Source organism: Moschus berezovskii, chromosome 3 (assembly GCF_049115385.1).
Source record: "Moschus berezovskii isolate FMDL1 chromosome 3, NW_MosBer_1.0, whole genome shotgun sequence".
Classification (NCBI taxonomy): domain Eukaryota; kingdom Metazoa; phylum Chordata; class Mammalia; order Artiodactyla; family Moschidae; genus Moschus; species Moschus berezovskii.
Genome location: NC_142462.1, coordinates 37,094,999 through 37,102,751, shown reverse-complemented (window position 1 = coordinate 37,102,751; position 7,753 = coordinate 37,094,999).

Here is a 7,753-nt window from a genome sequence, read left to right as displayed (position 1 = left end):
GATAATTGTCAACTGAACTGTCAATTGTCAAAGACAAACGACAAATGTATAAGGCACTCTGCAAAATCCAGCCCATTATACCATTTGTATTTAAATAGGGACATTTCTTGCTTTTTAAGTAAACATGAGACTTAAAAGTATCAGATTTATTACAGAAAGATAGTAAGATAAAGAAAAGTATTAAAAAAAAATAAACATTACCAGTAATTGACCAAAAGATACCCAGTGCTTAATATTTTGGTGTATTAGCTCTCAGTCTTTTTTATATATTTTAATCATTAACTAAAGTACATTGGCAATGTACCATACATCCTGTACATGTGTTTTTGGTATGTTGCTTCTAAAATTTTAACTTTTGGGACTTCCCTGGTGGTCCAGTGTTTGAGATCGCCTGCCAATACAGGGGACACGGGTTTGATCCCTGGTCCAGGAAGACTCCACATGCTGTGAGGTAAAGCAACTAAGCCCCTATACCACAACAACTGAGCCCACACTTCAGAGCCTGATTGCTGCAATTACTGAGCCTGCATGCCCAAGAGCCTGTGCTCCACAACAAGCGAAGCTACCGCAATGAGAAGCCCGTGCACTGTAACGAGAGAGCAGCTACTGCTAGCCACAACTAGAGAAAGGCCATACACAGCAAAGAGATCCACTGCAGCCATAAATAAGTAAACACATAAAATAAAACATCTAAGTTCTTTTTTTAAAAAAAGCAAGCTTTTTACCATGATGACGTTTGCAGATTTTCCATGTCAAAAAAGAGAACCAAGAAGCTTTGGTGATGTTTGATGCCAAGTAAGGGAGGGAGCATGGAATTTGGTGTTAGAAAGGAGGTTAAATCCTGATTTCAATGTATACTAGCCAGGAAGACCTTGGTCAAGTTTCTCAACACCCCCTAGCCACAGTTTCCATACTTGTGAAGTAGACATGATAATAACTACCTACTTTGCTTTTTGAGGTAGTGAAGTATCTATATTTAAAGTGTCTAAGGCAGCAACTGATAGAATCCTAGAGATTGGTTTCAGAGATGTATTTTGGGTAAATATGTGATCTCAGGTGCCTCTGAGGTTAAGGAACATCAGAGACATGGAAGGACCCTTTATTCTCTCCTTTGCACATATAGTCAAGAATGTTCAGTGTGACTACCAGCAGAGTTGGGAATGTGCTGTAGCAGCTACTCATGGTGAATACAAGCTAACTCATGATAAAAATTCAAAAACAAGAAACAAACCAAAGAAAAAAGGGTAGTAACGCCTGGGCTTACGTAAAAGCGTTTGTTCTAACCAATTTTATGCATAGTCAGAGAGAAATAATTGAAAGGGACAAAAACAGGTACTTTGGAATGCTCAGCACTTAGGGCCCTGGGGAGTAATAATTATCAAGGGAAAATACCAGCAGGGTGGCCCTCAGTTTTCAAAGGGAAACTGGGCTGTATTTGTGTGAGTCCAATTAGTGCAGCTAGTCAAAGCTTGTCAAATTGCAGAATTATAAGTCAGTTTTAAAGAAGGAATTATTTATGTAATTCTAACAATAGTCCGTGTCCTGTTCAGTCTGGGAACAATCCTTTCCAAGAATGTTTCTTCTCAGAAGAGAAAGAAACATTTCACTTCCTTTATGACATTCTGTCTTTTTAAAAGAAACATGAGCCTCACAAAAAGAGCTCCTAGAAATGACCAGGAGAAGGCAACTTATTTTCCACATATACATTCTGATTTCTAAGTATTCAAAGCCACCACCTTTTCACCTGAGGCTACACTCGCCAAACTTTCCTGACAAGCTTTTTGATCTTACATATCATAGTGCTGATTTCCAATGTCAGAACATTGTGGATTGTGCTGGAAACACTATGTAATCACACAGGCTTTCTGTGATCAAAGTTACTGCACTATTTCATCACCACACTTTTCTAACAGGGGAAAAGAAACTCAAGATACAAGACATCAGTGGGAAATTGGCACTGTATATTGGAGAACCAATGACACTATATTACACTTCAAAATGAAAGAAGGATACTGATGGCAAAATTCACTTGCTTCCACTTTCAAAGGTCAACAGGTAACATCCTGCAAACTGGAGTGATTTTTCAAGTGATCTGTAAATACTTCAAGTGCTTAGAAGTGAATGTTGTAACCTAATCATTTTGGTGACTATAAATTTTCAGACATCATTGCTGTCTTCCCCCTTATATCTGAGCATCTGCACAATGTATATAGGCTTACAGCTAAAGTTGACTGTCATGTGATGTTTCTGTATTTCATCTTATAAAATATTTTAACATAATTTTTATCATATGTAGATTAAAGAGATTTTAAGAAAATGGAGTTTTGAATACAAATATATTTCTCATTTTAGTTGAAAACAGTATTTAGGCTTAAAAAGACTAAAAGTTGTTTTCCGTCAATTAGTGTCTTATTTGTAGCAGGGCCAAGTGTTGAAAGAAAAAAGCAGAAATGGCCTTAAAAATTTTAAACAATCTATTTTGGTATCAAATAATATTGTTGAGGTTATCTGATATTTGCACTTTTGAGACTTCTAGATTCAATGTCTTTTCTACTTTGACACACAAATATTCATGATAGGAATTAGGGAAAAAAATAAAAACACTAAAAATTACTGAAGTATATAAGTCATATGATTTTAGTCTTTTAAACAGACACTGGGATGCTTTAAAACTGTAGCATGATGAGTGACATAACAAAAGTGATAGCTTTTTATTCTTTTATTTAGGTAAAAATCTATTTGAAATCAAGAGCCTTGTCTTCTCTCACTTCAGCAAAATAATTTTCATTTGATTAGTTAAAGACAGAGGATTGATTATTCTTACTATTATGGCTCTGTCAAAGGTGGTTTACCCAGGTCAGTTCTTAGGTCATCAATTTTGATGGACTAGACTCTGAAGTAAATTAAGGATTCTAATCCTTAAGAGGTCTCAGTAGACTGAGTTAGTTCACTTAAAGGTATCTTCCAAAAATAATATATATTTTCAAATAGGTTCCCTTTTAAAATCTCAGTTTTTTAATTGCCTGAGTTTCTATTTTGAGGAATCAGGTTTGTCTTCAGAGGTTAAGCACTCATCACTGTCTTCTGAAAATGATTAACTCAAGATCAATTGACCTAATTGGTTAGACACAAGTTGTTAGTCAAGGCCAATGGTTCACGCTGTTAAGATCCAATAATCTTGAGAAGAACAACTCTACTGGCAGTCATAGCCTGAGTGTCTTAACACTAGCACCTTCATTTATGCTGCTAGCCACTGAAAAACTAGGGAAAGGAAAGTGAAAATCTGTAGATCCCAGCAGAAAAAGTGAAAACCAGTGCAAGTTTATCCTCTAACGTTTTAGGGTATGTGAAAAGGGTCATTTTCATATGCATGGAACAGCATACTCATATTCACAGTTCTAGATCTGTATCTGCAAAAACTGAGGGTTTCAGAATGGACTACATCTAGAAAAAACTGGTCTCAGTGAATGCAAATGGTTTTCTTTTCCCTTGCACACAAGGCAACATCTGATGGCACAGCTTAGTCAAGGAATGAAATAAAGAGCAGCTGTGCAGCAGCAGAAACAACAGCAAAGATGTAGGAAGGGAAGAAAGAAGCACAGTCAGCTCGACAAATGATCATTTAGCTCAGGGGTCAGCAAACTTAGACTTGAGGGCCAAGCGCATGTTTTTTTGTAAAATTAAGATTTCTCAATTGCAGTAAACTGTACATAAAATGTACCATTTCACCATTTTAAATGTGCAAGTAGCATTAAATACATGCACAATGTTGTACAGTCATTACCACTATCTATTTCCTGAACTTTTTCATCATCCCAAATTTAAACTCTGTACCTATTCCTCCCTTTCCAGAACCTAGATAACGACTATTATTTTCTGGCTCCATGAATTTGCCGATTCTAGTTACCTCATGTAAGTGGAACCATACGGTGTTTGTTCTTTTGTGTCTGGCTTATTTAACTTGCCATAATGTTTCATGTTTCATCCATGTTGTAGCGTGTGTGCATAAAGTATTATTGGAACACAGTCAGGCCCATTTGTTTACATGTTATCTATGGCCATGTTTACATCACAGTGGCAGAACTGAGTAGCTCCGGCAGAGACTTTACCACCTGCAAGGCCTAAGATACTTACTATATGACCCCATACAGAAAAAGTCTAAGCTCTTGGTTTAGATTCAAGAATCGTAAGGACCTTGTTTGTTAGAAGACTACTGTTACTTGTTCATAGCAATTTTGACTTATTTCACCATCTGATAAAATAGGATTAATGACCTACTTGTCACACTGTTGTCACTAACAAACAGTTCCAAATGTCAAGATTTAAAATTCTTCTTTCCTCAAGCCTGGTTACAGTGAGGAGGGCTCATTTTCACATTTTACTGATACACATTTTACATAATGAGTCTGTGTGAGAAAGAGTTGATTAGTGAATTGTGGCGCAGAAAGCACTAAAGCATGATGGACAGTTGCAGCCTCTAAAATGCTTAACATTTTCTTGCCTTTGTCCTCTTTGGTAATCTGAATGAAGGATTACAATGTTTATGCAATGTGCTTTGATAAAAAGCGTGTTTTTTTCTTGGAAATATGAAAAATCATCTTTTGCCCAGACTATTTGGTATAGTTCATTATGTTACTGTATCATATTAATTTTTTTTGGAGTCTCCTAATTAGTGTCACTAAGTTCTACGTTGACAAGTACAGGCTAACCTGAAAAAAACACTTTTTCTCTGTCATCAAAGTAAATGAAGTAACCAGGAAGGCAATTTATTCTGCAGTTGTAAAATACAAATGAAATGATAGATAATGCGACTTCCCATGAGGTCACGTTTGGGTGATTAGTCCTAGGTTAACAAAATGTATTGTTCTTGGGCAAACATTCCAGATATGACAGCACTCAGTTTTATCACATATGATAAAAATGGAAAGATCTGAGGGACACTTTATGGAAACCATCAAGGTAATAAGAGCAAACATTTACAGGTGTTGACTGGGCCAGTCACTATCCTAGGGACTTTGTGTGTATTAACTTATTACAGGAACTATTATTATTATCTCCATTCAACAAAAGAGATATTTGAGGTATGGAAATGAATATTTCTAACTTTACTGTTTGTTTGGGGTAGAGGATGGATAATGACTGTCTGTTGTGTTTATTCTGTTTTAGCAGCACTTTCTCTATCCAGAAACCCAGAGGACGCGGTTCTTCCAGGGAGGGACATGTCATGAAGGAAGATCCTCACTTAAGTGACAGGTTGGTTACCTCTTCCTGAGTGCCCCCATTCCTGTGTCTGTGCCTCTAGGATTGTCTCTATCGCCTTACAAGGTAGGTGTATTCATAATGGAGACTGATTCTTCCTTGACCTGGGTCTTTGCCTTCATTCCCTTCCCCAACACATACACCTCATTGAGTGCAGATCAAACAACTTGGAGATCCTGAAACGTGTTTTCCTTACATGACTTTGAAACCACCTTTTATTTGATGTGCTCAACTTTCAAAAAACTAACATCATGGCATCCAGTCCCATCACTTCATGGCAAATAGACAGGGAAACAATGGAAACAGTGACAGACTTTATTTTGGGGGGCTCCAAAATCACTGCAGATGGTGACTTCAGCCTTGAAATTAAAAGATGCTTGCTCCATGAAAGAAAAGCTATGACCAACCTAAATAGCATATTAAAAAGCAGAGACATTACTTTGCCAACAAAGGTCCATCTAGTCAAAGCTATGGTTTTTCCAGTAGTCATGTATGGATCTGAGAGCTGGACCATAAAGAAGGCTGAGTGCCGAAGAATTGATGCTTTTGAACTGTGGTGTTGGAGAAGACTTTTGAGAGTCCTTTGGACTGCAAGGAGATTAAATCAGTCAATCCTAAATAATCATTGGAGGACTGAGGCTGAAGCTGATTCTGGCCATCTGATGTGAAGAGCCAGCTTATTAGAAAAGATCCTTATGCTGGGAAAGACTGAAGGCAGGAGGAGAAGGGGAAGACAAAGAAGAAGATGGATGGATGGCATCACTGACTCAATGGACATGAGTTTGAGCAAGCTCTGGGAGATGGAGAAGGACAGGGAAGCTGGCTTGATACAGTCCATGGAGTCACAAAGAGTCGGACACGAATGAGTAACTGAACAACAACAATACAGTCCTGAGAAATTTTTACTCAATTTTTCTTTTAAACCATCTCTTTTCTCCCTTTTTAAAACATTTTGGTAGAATACACATAAAATTAACAATTAGTGACATTTAATACACTTGTCATGTTCTACAACTTTTGCCACTATCTAGTTCCAGGCATTTTCATCACCACAAATAAAAGTCCATACCCATTAGGTGATCATTTTTCATTTCCTGTTCCTGCAGCTCCTGGCAAGAATTAACCTGCTTTCTGTCTCTATGGATTTGCTAACTCTGAACATATCATAAAATGGGATCATACAATATGTGACCTTTTGTGTCTAGGTTCTTTAACTTAACATAATGTTTTCAAGGTTCATCCATGTTATAGCATGTATCAGTATTTTATTCCTTTTTTATGGCTGAAAAATATCCCACTGTTATGAATGTAGCACACTTCATTTATCCATTCATCAGGTGACAGACATTTGGGTTGCTTCTACTTTTTTGCTATTGTGAATAGTGCTGCTCCTAATATTCAAGTGCAAGTTTGTGTTTGAACATTTGTTTTCAATTCTTTTGGGTATATATCCCAGAGTGTAATTGTTAGGTCATATTGTAATTCAATGTTGAACTTACTGGGAATTCACCAAAACTATTTTCCACAGTGGTTGCAGCATTTTACATTCCTACCAATAAGGTATCAGGGTTCCAATTTCTCTACAGTCTATCAACATTTGTAATTTTTTTTTTTTAACAGCCATCCTAGTGGGTGTGAAGTCATATCTTGTGTGGTGACTCAACTCTTTTGAGCCTTCGAACCTACATCTGTGATGATAAAGCAAGTAACAGCACCTAGTCACATGATGATATGAGGGATAAACAAAGCCACCGGTGCTGAGGACTTGACAAGGTGCTCAGCAAATGTAAGATTTAGTCTTCTTATTGTTGCCCCTGGGTCTGTGTTATCTCTACTGGAAAAGATAGAAAAGCAGGGCTCAAATACTTGGACTTAAATCTGAATCTGCATTTACCAACTGCGTGACCTCAAGCAAATGATTTAACCTTGGGGTGATGTGTTTTCCTTGTCCATATGTTCTAATAGTACTTGCATATCCAAGTTCTATAGAAGATTACATGAGTTACTATATGTAAAGAATAGTATCTGATCCAGAAGGAGGTGTTGGCAGTGTTAACTATAATTACCTCCTTCCTCTACTTCCCAGGGTAATCCCTGCTCAGTATCTGAGCTTCAGCTTTGTTCCCCCTCCCCCACCCCCGCCCCGCCCGGGAATATTCTCTTAACAAACACCCTACTTCCTCCATCCCACCACAAACACACACACACACACAGAATTAAGTTAGCTGTCCCTCCTATTTTCTTCCTGAGTTTATTGCTTTTGTGGCCCTGAACAGATGCTGCATCTCTTGTCTTTCTGAATCTTTGTGTGCTCAGTATCTAGCACAGTACCTGGCCCAGAGTTGGTGCTCAATTATTAGCTGAATAAATAAGTGGGATGAATGTTAATCAACTAGTATGATGGTAGAGTATTATGGATTTTTATCATCCATAAGAAATTAATGCCAAGAGAAATATCAATAACCTCAGATATGCAGATGACACCACCTTTATG